Source organism: Notamacropus eugenii, chromosome 1 (genome assembly GCF_028372415.1).
Source record: "Notamacropus eugenii isolate mMacEug1 chromosome 1, mMacEug1.pri_v2, whole genome shotgun sequence".
Taxonomy (NCBI): Eukaryota; Metazoa; Chordata; class Mammalia; order Diprotodontia; family Macropodidae; genus Notamacropus; species Notamacropus eugenii.
Genome location: NC_092872.1, coordinates 579,969,149 through 579,982,528, shown reverse-complemented (window position 1 = coordinate 579,982,528; position 13,380 = coordinate 579,969,149). Strand labels below are relative to the sequence as shown.

The 13,380-nt window shown below is 37.4% G+C and overlaps 1 long non-coding RNA gene across 2 annotated transcripts in view; it reads left to right on the top strand.

Moving 5' to 3' along the window:
* The window catches only part of LOC140520484 (uncharacterized), a 34,022-nt gene extending 20,883 nt beyond the window's left edge, over window positions 1-13,139 (top strand). For both annotated transcript variants that reach the window (XR_011972524.1, XR_011972523.1), the window contains exons 3-5: window positions 11,245-11,451; window positions 11,911-11,999; window positions 13,059-13,139. This is a non-coding gene — a long non-coding RNA (uncharacterized lncRNA). The remainder of the gene's footprint in view (window positions 1-11,244; window positions 11,452-11,910; window positions 12,000-13,058) is intronic.
* Window positions 13,140-13,380: the final 241 nt, after the last annotated feature.

The following is a 13,380-nucleotide window of genomic DNA, read 5'->3' as shown; positions in this document are numbered from 1 at the left end:
TCTGCTGAGAATAATAAATAGTTGGTAATTCTATTTCTTTTCAAATTCATTGAATGAATTGGTGCTTAGGAATTTTTGCCCTTTAAGCACATTTACACAACAACATCACACCATCATACATGAAGCAAAGAAGTATATGCCTGTCCTGAATTTTTCTTTCCTGAATACATGTGGAACAGTCTTGCTTTTGATACCCTAAAGAGAAGGAACTATACCTGTGTTGCTCTGTGTCTGAATGTATTAGGAACAGGTAGAATATAGGTGTTCTCATAATTGAGTGCCCAGTAAGCCCACCCAGGGACAGATATGGATGGAGGATGCATTACTCAGTGTGATGGGACCCAGTGCAGATTTTGTAGGTCAAGTCTTGATTTGAATATTAAGGGACATAAAAGCTATTGTTAAGACTAGGCTAAATATGTATTAAATGCTAAGAAATTCAGCTAAATCACAATTTAGAGCTAGGATGAATGGATTATTTTATTAAATCTCAAAGACAGAGTGTATACACACATATACACAAAGTAATATGTTATATATATCATATAATATATGATATAGATAGATATTTACTGGACAGTAATAGGGTTAAAGTTACTGCCGTGAACCAGGTCAAAATAATAAGGTAAATTTTAGTGGTTTATGAAATTGTAGAACCAGAGCAAAACCTGAACACTATAAAAAAAATTCTCTGAATCACATTGCTATTTGGGCGCTTTCTCTTTCTCTGTCTCACACACACACACACACGCACACACACACACACACACACACACACACACACACACACACACACTTACATGTACAATTAGAGCTCTATATCTGCCCAGAACATATATCCTGGTCCTGTTCAATTCCTCTCAAGAATGTCCTCCACACGAATGCAGCCTGGATAGCATGAATGCTGGGAAATTATTTCTGTCATGTCACTTGGTGTAGTAATTGAGTGTTGTTGTTGGTTTTTTTCTCCTTAACTAAAGTGGAAGTCAGTAGTGCAAGGCACAGTTTTCACTTTTTCTGGGTGAAAATAAAAAGAAAGGAAAAAGAAAATTCAGGAGAATAAGGATGAAATCTGAGTCCACTTAGAATTTAGAAAACTGTGTCGGGCTGTTTAGCCTATTGGAGCACATCTGTCTTCTTTCTATAGAGGAAAGAAATCGACCTTCTAAGGAGGATTTAATTTTCTCTTTATAAATGTGCAACAGAATCACTGCTGTGGAACTCTTATTAACCTTTCTTTTACCATAACTCTTGATATCTGTACTCCATATATGATGGTCTGCAAACCTGAAATCTCCAAATGAGCTTCAGGGTCTACCCTGATATCTGGTGATGTGTGAATGTTTGATGTCCTAATCCAATCCATCAAATGTGTTTTGGAGAAGCCTCGGCAGTGAGGAGGCCTGTCCAGAATTCCAATGGGCAATAGTTTTGCCAAACTACTTTGGCAGACCTAAGAGTGAGAGTTATGAAAAATGATCACAGCTCAGAAATGGATGAACACTTGCCATGTACCTTGTTCTGATCTTTCTCAGGCACCTTCTTAGCCATCTGCTCTCCTTGTGAAGGCTGACAGCACCCCCACCATACCTATATCAAAGTGAATATTTATGAGAAGGGGGATGTCTCAATACCAGCTCCATGTGGAAGAAAGCTAAATTGTTAACCCGGCTCCATCAGGGTTTTGGTTTGTCAATTACGCAGGAGAAGCTGAAGCTGGCGGACTTTGCCCCAAAGCATGAAATGCCTGGCGATATGCCACATCCTGTGGAGAGTGGACCTTCTTTTTGATTGGAAAAGCAGCATCATGGAAGGACTCGGACTTAACTGGCTCTGTCAGCGATTTTGGAAACACCCTCCCTTGAACGTCAGTATCTTTTACCAGGTGCTCCTCAGGAAAGATTGCTTAGAAATCTGTGAAGAGAGTTTTGAATTGGTCCATTAACATGCACGACCATGTCTGGACTCACTGAGCAGAACACTCCTAGACAAAACGACAAAGCTGGAAAAATGTAGTAAAGGACCAAGGAGTTGATTTATTTTTTGCGTGTGTAATAAGTTAAGCCTTGGTCCAACTCATGGGAGGAGCAAAGAAATACTTACTCAATTTGACCATAACAAATATTGGAAGGACAAGAAGCTAGTGTGGATGGTCTTGAGAGAATTCTTGTTTTAGACGAGAATTAAATTAACCAGAGGTATTATCTTATAAGGAAATATGTGTGAAGCAATGTGTGCTATAGAGAAAGTAGAACCCAGTAGACAGTGAGGAGATTTTGCTTCTCTTCTGAGTTCTGCCGCTAACCAGAGGTCTCAATTTTCTTATTTGTATAATGAAGGGGATAGATGAGGTTGTCTCCAGGGTCTCTTTCAGCTTTAAAAGTCTATGAGTACTCATTTAGCACTGCATTTGCAAACCAACTTTCTATATCCTCTACTAACTCTCTCTTAGAACATAAGACTGGTATAATATCTTCTATTGTTAGCTATGAAATTTTGCCCAGAGTAATGCAGGATGGTAAGGAAAGGGCTGGTGCTAAGTATTCAGGGCTCCAAATGTCTGTACTACTCTTTACCCTGACCCAGACACAATACTCCCTAATCTCAAGTGTGCACTGTTAGATATCAAACTAGTGTTGTGAACTCAAGTCTTCTTTTCTAAAAATGGTAAAAGTCATTTGTAATTTTCAACTCAAACTCTTATTGTTAAAAATAAGTCATAATGCAGTGTTTAAAAAGATCCATTTTCCCCTGTGACCTCCTATTTTTAGATACAATGAAACGCTTTGGGGTTAAGGATCTAACCACTTTATTTTAGACTGACTATGACTGTACATACAGTAGAATTATCTTCTGTATTCTCGTCATCTTTACCCTAATGGTTTTGCCAGGTAAAAATCCTTGTAGTTAGAATACAGCCAAAATGGAAAATTGTGCCTTTAACATTCATCAGTGATACGCTATATGAATTTACTAACATAATCTGATACTTATGAAGAGAGGCACACTGCCTTCCTATGTTATTAGGATTAGTAACATAATCTGAAGCAATGGAGGATGCTTGGTGATCTTAGCTATTCCTTATAGTTAATTGTTTCATCTGAGACCTGGTGGTGTAGTGGTAGATAGAGTGACCATATAGCTACATGTTTCTGGGGCTGTCCCAATGTCAAGAAATGAAAATATGCTTTTAAATAAGTCTCTGCAAAAGGAATATACCTTGCCAGATCATATGGCCTGATTTTTGGTTCAGAAATATGGTCACCAAAGAAAGAGAGCCAAAGAGAAGGAAATGAGGGTTCCAGTATTTCTGTGCAAGGGAGTTTAGAGTAAAGAAGTGGTGGATCCATTGAACACTGTGGTCTGTCAGAATAACTGGGTCCATTCACAATTTCTGCCAAAAAATTCTTCTGTGAGGGGAGCTCAGAATTTCCATTGACTTCAAATGGAAATAGAGGCATATAAAAAGATACACAGCATACACTGTGCTAAAAGAAGAAATGTTCATCAAATTATAATCAAAGTTAGTTTCTCTATGTGAGTATAACTGTTCACCAAATACCCAAAATAAATCCTATAAGAAAAACCACCCATCTATCACTGCTTCAAAATATCTGTCATGATGTGAAATCCTGTAAATTCTTGTTATATGTTAGAGGTTTTGGGGTCTAATAGGGGCTGCTTTTGTTTGCTGATCCATAGGAAATACTAACATATTGTCCCTTGATTTTTTTTATTGACAGGCACAAGATCTGTTTTTGCAATTTGTTCATATAGCACACATGTTTGCTACTAAGGGTAAAAAATATGTAAAATATGGCTTCATTTTATTTAATGGGATTGTATAAATGAAGATGATCTGCGTATGTGTGCTTGGATTTTTAAAAAATGATACATACGTTCTGCATATCTCCTCCTTGATCCAAGTATATATCATACCAATTTAGCAAATACTTATAAACTGCCTCTTATGGTCAAGGCACTGTGCTAGGGTCTAGGGATTCAAAATTGAAACAGACCTACTGTCAAGAATCTTATACATGTTTTACAGGGTATGATGCAACATGTATACAAATAAGTAAATACAAAGTATAGACCAACACAAAGTGATTTCAAGGAGAAAGTGGTAATTACTAAGAGGGAGAGGAGAGAAGGAATTTGTGTTTTTGTTTTGAAGGAAACTGGAGATTGGATGTTGGGGAGGTGAGGAAAATGTACCTTCCAGATATTGGGGAACAACTGGTGCATATGAAAGGAGATATAAGACAGAAGGTTGTCTCTGGGCAACAGATGGATGGTCAACTGGACTAGAATGTGAAGGGTGTAAAAGAGAGTAATAGGAGATAATACCAGAAAGGGTAATTGAGATGTAGATCACAAGAGACTTTGGATATATCACAGTGAGGATTTTTTTAAATTTCATGTTAGAAGAGAGAAGGTACCATTGAAGATTTTGGAATGTCTGTGCCCTCTGCTCCCCTTGCCTTGAGTGGGGACCCAATGTGAGATAGGGAAGAGGTGTGTGCATGGCTGGGGTAGGATAGAAGGAGAGGTGTTTGATGACTGTGTTTTAGGAATATCAGTTTGGTAGCTCTGTAGTGTAAAAAATGCATTAAACAGGGAATATTGAGTAGTAAGCTGTAAATTAATAATTTAATTCTTTTTGCTTTGTTTCCCACAAGTATTTGTTGATTATGATAATTTCTTTCCTTTTTTTTTTTAAGTGAGGCAATCAGAAGTTAAGTGACTTCACACAATAGGTATCAAGTGTTTGAGGCTGGATTTGAACTCAGGTCCTTCTGATTCCAGGGTTGGTACTCTATCCAGTGAGCCACCTAGTTGTCCCAATGGCAATAATTTCAACAAACACAATTCTTTATCTTTTCCGAGGATGTCATCTGTGTGTATATATGTATACGTGTGTGTATATGATTTTCCTAAAGGTTTTCATAGAGATAGAAAGATAGAGGTATTTAGGTTGGTCATTGATATTTTGGAGAACACTTTTTTGATATTGAAAAGTACTGAGTTGTTTTTTCCCCCCACACCTTTGACTTTTCATCCTCCATATAGTAAATTAAGTTCCCAGGATAATTATAATAACAATGATAAGATTGTCACTTCTAGCATAGATCCCCAGCTCATATTGATTTGTGATAGTCCATTGTTAAATTTTCAATGGGAATATTTACATCAGATATCAGCAAATGTTAGAAGTCAGGGCTTTGCTTATTTATTTTTGTTTTTGTTGTGGTTGACTATCTAGACTTAAGAAAGTGATGAGAAAATTTTAGTAGTGTTCTGACTGGATTATTTTATGGTTTTCATCTGTTCTAAAATTCTTCCACTTTTGACTCAAAAATATGGTCCACATAGACATGAGAAGGTGTGGTCTCTAGGATTTCTGCACTATGGTCTTTAAAGAGAAGAAAAGGTGGCGTTCCCAGGAAACATCATGATCTTTCAGAATCAGGAGATTCTGATTAGATGACTAGATCCTGCTTTTTTGGGGACAAAAAGACCAGTGCTTGGTCTATATGATGTGTACATGTATTTATAGGAAGTCGTTTAGTGAACTCAAAGGATCATAGAACTGGAAGAGATCTCAGAGGTCACCAAGTTCAACTCTCTCATTTTAGAGATGAGGATATTAAAATTTGGAAAAGTTAAGTGATTTGCCCAAGGACAAAGGTAGTAATTGCCAGAGTAGGGAGTCCAATCCAGGTATTCCAACTAAAAAAGCAGCATTCTTTTCACTGTACCTCAATGGTAGCAACTTCTTTTCATGTCCTCTCTTTTCAAGGTGAATTACCGTGTTGTTCTGAGTTCCAAAAAAGGCAGTCCTAGACTTGTCTTCTTTTTTAAAAAAGATTTATTTTGACTAACACTATACCAGTGTTATATATATGACCAGTTAGGCCTCCTTTCCAATTATTTACCTTTAAATAGATGAGTTTTTACTTATCAAATATCGTAACTAAATTTCACTCACTCCTTCCCAGTTTATCACATTGATTTTTATTATTAATTCTTGTTTACTTTTAAAAATCATCATTTCTAAGATGAACAGGTAGATGTCAGAAAAACCTGAAAAGACTAATATGAACTGATGCTGAGTGAAGTGAGCAGAACCGGGAGAACATGATACACAGTTACAGCCACAGTGTGTGAGGGCTTTCTTTGATAGACTCAGATTTTCTCATCAATGCAAGGTTCTAAAACAATCCCAAAGGAATCATGATGGAAAATGTCCTCCACATCCAGAGAAAGAACTATGAAGTCTGAATGCAGAGCGAAGCAGACTATTTTTTTTGTTCTGTTTTTTTCTTTCTCATGGTTCCTCCTCCCCGCCATTTGCTCTAATTCTTCTATACAACATGACTAATGTGAAAATATGTTTAATAGAAATGTATATGTAGAGCCTATATCAGATTTCATGCTATCTTGGGGAGGGAGGAAGGGGGAAACAAATGAGAAACTTATGGAAGTGAATGTTGAAAACTAAAAATAAACTAAAAAATTTTTTTTAAATCATCATTTCTAACTTTAATGTACTCAAGCCCATTGTATCTGAACATGATACTTATTAATATAAGCATTCTCTTTATTCATTTTTAACTTTAAAAAAGATTGTAAAGTGTTTCAGAGAAAAATTTCAAGAATTATTCCACTAAAACATGGCTATGACTCTGATAGTTAGAAAATATGTAATTTGGCACTATGACTAAACACATTTATGGTTTCAAATCCTTTCTCAGACTAGCTGTGTGACCCTAGGCAAGTCAGTTAACTTCTCTCGTATAGAAAAGGTCGATTATAATAGCACATACCTAACAAGGTTGGTTTGAGGAACAAAATGAGATAGTGCCTCTCAAGTACCTTGCAAGCCTTAAAGCTCTGAAGCATGATATAAACGTATTATCATTATTATCATTTTACCTTCTCATATAATTTCACAAGGGGATTGCCTACCCTGGGACAGGTAGATTGGTTCTTCATAACTCTTTTTATATTCTTAACGTGAGAATGGCGCTCTGTTATAGTGTAAAGTTACCAGTTTCCTCCCAGCTGACTATAAACTTAGACTTAAGTTTCAAGCACTTCATTTTTCTTTTACCTCTAAGAAGAGGGCTTTATTTTGGCCTCTGACTTGATTTTTCCATATTCATCATTCACTCAATCAAAAATAAAGAGCTTAGTGAATTTCTGCAGGTTGCTACCACTGAGTAGTAGTGATGAACTTCCAGACAGGTAGGCTATAAATAAACATTGCAGTGGAAATTCTCTGATTAGTTCATTGAGGTAAATGAGGCACAATTACATAATATAATGCTTATGGACATGTAACATTAATTAGAGGAGAAAAAATGCTGGAACCTATTCCTTCCTGAAGATCTATATGTTGAGCAGTACAAGAGCCTGCTAACAAGCCTTTCTCTGTGTTGATTCCCTATGCAGAATTTCAAAGATGACCTAATCCAGGAAAAAGAAACAAAACAAAACAAAATAAAACCCCAAACCATCTTTCGAGGAAAAAAAAGAACAAACAGACACTTTAAAAAACAGAATTTGTTTTTTATTAGAGCCATGTTTTTAAAAGGTCCATGATTGGGGGAAGAAAAGACATATGTTTCTGAAAACAGCTCCTAAATTGTCATTGGCTTCCTTTAGAGCTGTAGTGCCTTCAGACAGCATTTCTGACAAAATCAGAGTGATGTCTCTTATTTGTCTGAAGCCTAACCCTCTGAACACAGCAAAGCTTTGGGCAATGCTGGATTTCTAAGAAATATCATGTCCTATATTGGGAATTGAGCATAATGTTGAAGTATTAAAAGGATTACAATGTGAGATCACAGTAAAAATCATGGATCCTATTTGGATGTATTACTAAAACCTAGTGTAAACTCTTGATTGTAAAGGAGTTGAGAGAGAGTTCCATGGAACAGTCTATGGGATAGGAATGGTGAGGTCACACATTTTCCTCTATCTGCAGTGAAGCCTTGGATGGTCTCTCTATTTCTAATCTATGGTAGTGTTAAGTGATAGTGTTATTATGGGAAAGATGAATACAATCTCTTGGTTGATTTTTAAAAAATGAAACATCTTTGAGTAAGAGAAAAGTGACTCAGAGAAGAGCTTAGAATGCACTAGAACATTCTTAATAAATGTTAGATATGTTATATGTCATATCAAGGTTGTTTCCTCTATAACTAGAAAGACAGGCACATGACCAACATCTTTTCCTTCTGCTCACAAATTGGTTGCATATACAGTAACTCTAGAGCAGTGGACTCTGAGTTGGAACATGAGTTTGTCTTTCTGCCTACCCTTAATAGCCATTATAACTATTAATAATAATAGCTATCAAAAATGCATGCATATATATATATATGTATATATATATATATATATATATATATATATAAAATTAAACTCTTTAAGGTTTACAAAATTATCTCATTTGATCCTTACAAAGACCCAAGGAGGGAGGTGCTATTTTTATCTACAGAAGAGGAAATTAAGGCTGACAGGCTAAATAACTTGCCTAGAGATTTCTCTCTAATTCGTAATCTTAGGCTCCATTTATACTCAGGTCTTCCTGACTCCAAGTCCAGTGACCTATCCACTGTGTCACCTAACTGCCTCTAAAATTCTCTGATCCTTACCATACTCATCTGTAACATGGGAATCATAGTTCTCAGACTACCAGCCTCAAAGTGGAAGGAAAACAATTGCCATAAACTATATGAATGTGAATTATTTATTAGCTATTTCAAATAAACTCTGTGAAGCGAAGATACTTCCTACCCCACCATAGATTTTCTTCTGCAACTTGCAAATCTCCTATTTCACACAGACCACAAGGGGGTATGGGGTCAGTTCTTCTGCCTGGTTTCCCTTACCTCCCATAGGGAAGGGCCAATCGGTGGTTACTGCTGAAAATTCTTCCAGATGCGTGGCATATATAAACTGCTCAGTTCTTATTTAGAAAATTAAATCCACTCAAACTTGCCACTTTTTATTTATTGAATGTTCAGTATAATCATATATAATGACCTAACCCAATGTGGACTAGTATAGACAACACTGGTGCATTTTCCATTCCAGTCCAAGAAACGTTTATTATGCACCTACTTTGCACAATGCACAGTGCTAGGATTTGGTATAAAAAGCAAAATGATAGAAAATCCCTGCCCCCAAAAAACTAATATTATATTTTTGAGTATGGAATTTATATCCTCTTGCTCTTTCTCTTGACTTTGGACACTAGAGCAGCACTTGATATAGTCAGTGACCCACTCTTTTGGCATTCAAGTTGTAATTGGCACTGCTTTTAAATAGAACCATCCTGTTGACGTTTGCCATGGGTAGGTCATCCATCTGTTCCTCTTCATGTAGTGCTGAGCTCAATGCCATGAATTCTGTGGTGCTAAATCACTCTTACTTGATGATGACTTGAGAATGACAGGTTATAATGGTGTTAAAGTAAATTTATTTAGTGAATATTGCTGCTGTTGCTCTACCCTCCAAAAGAGACCACAAAGGGCCATGTCTGGAAGGGGACCATGCAGCCTTATGTCCACTTCATGCTGCAGTATGTGTATCCCGCCTTATGTTCTGAGAATTTTAATCAAAGCAGTCCTGAAAGGCTTCTGGGAAGGACCTATCAACTGATTGTCCTGTTGGTGACTATTCAACATCTTCATGTTTCCAGACCACAACTCTAGCTCTCTTCTCTGGCCACCCTTCTGTTATATATGCTGTTTTTCCCATTAGAATGGAAGGGCAGGTGAAGTTTTTGTATTTGTATCATCAATGATTAGTAGCCTCCTTCCTTCCTTCCTTCCTTCCTTCCTTCCTTCCTTCCTTCCTTCCTTCCTTCCTTCCTTCCTTCCTTCCTTCCTTCCTTCTTTTTACTTGCATAGGTATTATCAATTAGTAATGAAGCTTCAGCAAAAAATGTTTTGTATTTTTTGCAATTATATATCCAATGAGGTAGTAATGTATAATAGAAAGAGAGTGTGCCTCAGAGTTAGAAAGACTTGGGATAAAGTATTGTCTGTGACACATACTGGTTATGTGAGTCTGGGTCAATTTATTTAAGCTCTCAGTGCCCCCAGGCAACTCTCTAAGATCATGAATTGCAGAGAATGTGCCTTTATGAATTGGTAGCAGAAGAGAGTTTGTGCCTCATTAGGAGCACCCTTTACCAAAAAACTTACATATCTGCTATGAGAGAGAGAGAGAGAGAGAGAGAGAGAGAGAGAGAGAGAGAGAGAGAGAGAGAGAGAGACAGAGAGAGAGAGAGAGACAGACAGACAGACAGACAGACAGACAAAGCTGTATCTCTTTGAAAGTGTGTTTGAGGTTAGGAACTGTTTATTTTTTTTTGCATTTACATTTCCAGTACCTAAGATAGTATTTTGCACAAAATAGGTGCTTAAGAAATAAGAAAATTCTCTGATAAAATTAATATAAGAAGATGAGCCCCAGAAGAATTAATTTATTTCTCTTGGAGATTTCATTGTAGGCACAGCAAGTTTTAATTCTTGTGCTTTTTTGGAATGGTGATGACACAAATGTTGGTTGTATTTGTGGGTTTTGGTTTGTTTCTTTGCTGCATTAAGTAGGCCCTAGAATGTCACACAGTGGAGATGTGTGAGGTGAACAGTATATTTATTTGAGAGATTTTAAGCATTCAGTTGAGATTAGGAGGGCTGATGAACTGCAGAGATCAATTTACTGTCACTTATATAATGCAAATAAATGGAGTAGGCAGCCCCCCCTCTGACTTGCTGAGTGTTCCCTTTGTAGAAGGGATTGTGATTTTTGGCTTCAGGAGAACAGTCGGGGGACCAAACAAAGCAATGGTATTTTTTTTCTTTCCACCAGCCAAATCTTAGGTCTATCGCTTGCCAAGAATGTAACTGTAATTTACAGTATAAACACAAATTCAATTATACACTAGTTTAAATTAAGTTTGAACTGTACAATATAGTTCATGAGTGTCAGACTTTTAACTTTTTTAGTCCTTTCTTGGGGTTGGGGTGGGGGGAGTCTCTTGCAGGAGAGAACTGTATATTTGAGCCAGGGTCAAAAGAAAGAGCCATAAGGAAGGGGAATTTTATTTGACCTTATCTCATAATGTCACTATTCTAATCCTACAGCAACTACTGCCTCTGTAACAATGACAACACTTTAATTTTATTTTGCTTACTCTTTCTACTTCCCCCTGTCACTTAGGTGAGAACTTGGAGATGACCTTTCTTCTGCCTTCCCATCAGCTGCCTCAGCTACCTCAGGATGATGCCACTCTGAGACCTACTCTTGGGGATATAGAGGGCCTGGCCCAGAGTGCACTTTCTCGAGGGGTTTTCAGCCACGCTGCTCACTTTTCTCCAGCTAAACTTACTCTCCATGCTGTTCAGCCAATCTGCCTTACCAATATGGGTAATGTCTCTCCTCCAGCCCTTGAAAGTAGGGATTGTTTCTTTAAAACATTGTATCCCTGCTACTTAACACAGTGCCTGACTCCTAGTAAGCACTTAATAAATACTTTCATGATGATCTATCATCTATCCATCTACCAACCCACTTACCTTTATCTATCTATCTATCTATCTATCTATCTATCTATCTATCTATCTATCTATCTATCTATCTATCTGTCTGTCTGTCTGTCTGTCTGTCTGTCTGTCTGTCTGTCTGTCTGTCTATCTATCTATCTAATTATGGTCAATCCATAATTCATTATGACTGAAACACTTTTGTATACTGTACCCTGAACTTCTCACTTGGACTTATCCATATCACCAAAGGAAGGGAAGTTGAGGAAATTTGTATTGAGCCTGAACTGTGACTTAGAAGCCAAGAACTCAGATGTACCTTCTCGGTCTTGCTCGGTCACAGTATCCCTAACTGTATTTTGACACAAAGCTCTGGGGTGAAAGCTGCTAAAAGAACAATGAAGAGGCACCATTTTGAAGGTCAAAGAAGAGGTAAGGTAAAATTGCTAAAGAGACTCTTCTATTTATTTTTTCATGATTATTAGTAGGTTCAACTTGAAACAAAATTGTGAGATGGGTGATATTTATCTTTGGAGTTCTCTTTCTTTTTAACACTCCCTCCTATACATCTATCATTTTTCCCCCTACTTCTCTCATTCTGACTCTTGGCTACCAATCTCTTGATAAAAAATCTTTTCAAGACTATCTTCTTTGGAGGGTGGCCACTGTACATCAAAAATAATCCTCTACCCTAACCACTGACAGAACTTACCTGCCCTGGTTCCCATTCCTTATCAGTTAGCTATTAGATTGGAAAACTAGGCTCTGTGATATATTAATGGCTAATAACAAAGGAGACAGTATGATATAGTAAATTGTTGTTGTCCTTTGTCCTTTGTACTTGAAGGGGAACCATGACATCACCATGTTGGGATTAAGGTCCAGTGCGTTCAATTATGCCTGATAAGTCCAATGTGAGCTTGGAAAACTCTACCACCGATCAGGCACAAATAGTCCTTTTCAACATATTGGTTGGAGATGTCTCAAGATTCATGTATGTTACATTTCCTTTGTGCTACTGGGATTCTGCTTTGCCCATGGAGCCCAGCACCCCTCTTTGATGCAGGCATGCCATACTGAGCTGCCTTGTACCAGCATCTCTCAGGTCTCACAGTTGATAACCAAAATTTTTCAGAGAGATCTTGAGAGTATCCTTGCATTGTTTTTTCTGATTTCAATGTGAGTACTTGTCATGTTTGAGTTCTCTGTAAAATGGTCTTTTAGGCAAACATGTTTGGCATTCAAACAATGTGGTCAGCCCCTAGAGTCTGAATGCTTGGCAGTTCAGCTCAAGAAGGTACCTCAGTGTCTGGTACCTTATCTTGCCAGGTGATCTTCGGAATCTTCCCAGGTTAGTTAAAATGGAAGTAGTTCAATTTTCTGGGATGGTGCTGGTAGACCGTCCAGGTTTCACAGGCATATAACAATGAAATCAGTGACTATGTGGACTTTCAGTTTGGTATGTAGCCTAATACCACTTCTCTCCCATAGTTTCTTTCAGAGTCTCCCAAATGCTGAGCTAGTTCTGGCAATGCATGCATCAACTTCATCATCTATGTGGACATTCCTGCCAGGTAAGTGAATTTATCTACATCCTTCACATTTTCTCTAATTGCTGTTACCAGTGGTTCTGTGTATGGCTGGTGGAGAATCTTTGTTTTCCTGGTGTTTGTTGATTATCAGGACAAAATTAGCACAAGCAGCAGAGAATCAATCCATGTTCTGTTGCATCTCATCCTCAGAGACTGCATTGAATACACTACCATCTGTGAACAAGAAGTCATTCACCAACTCTCCTTCTACTTTAATCTTG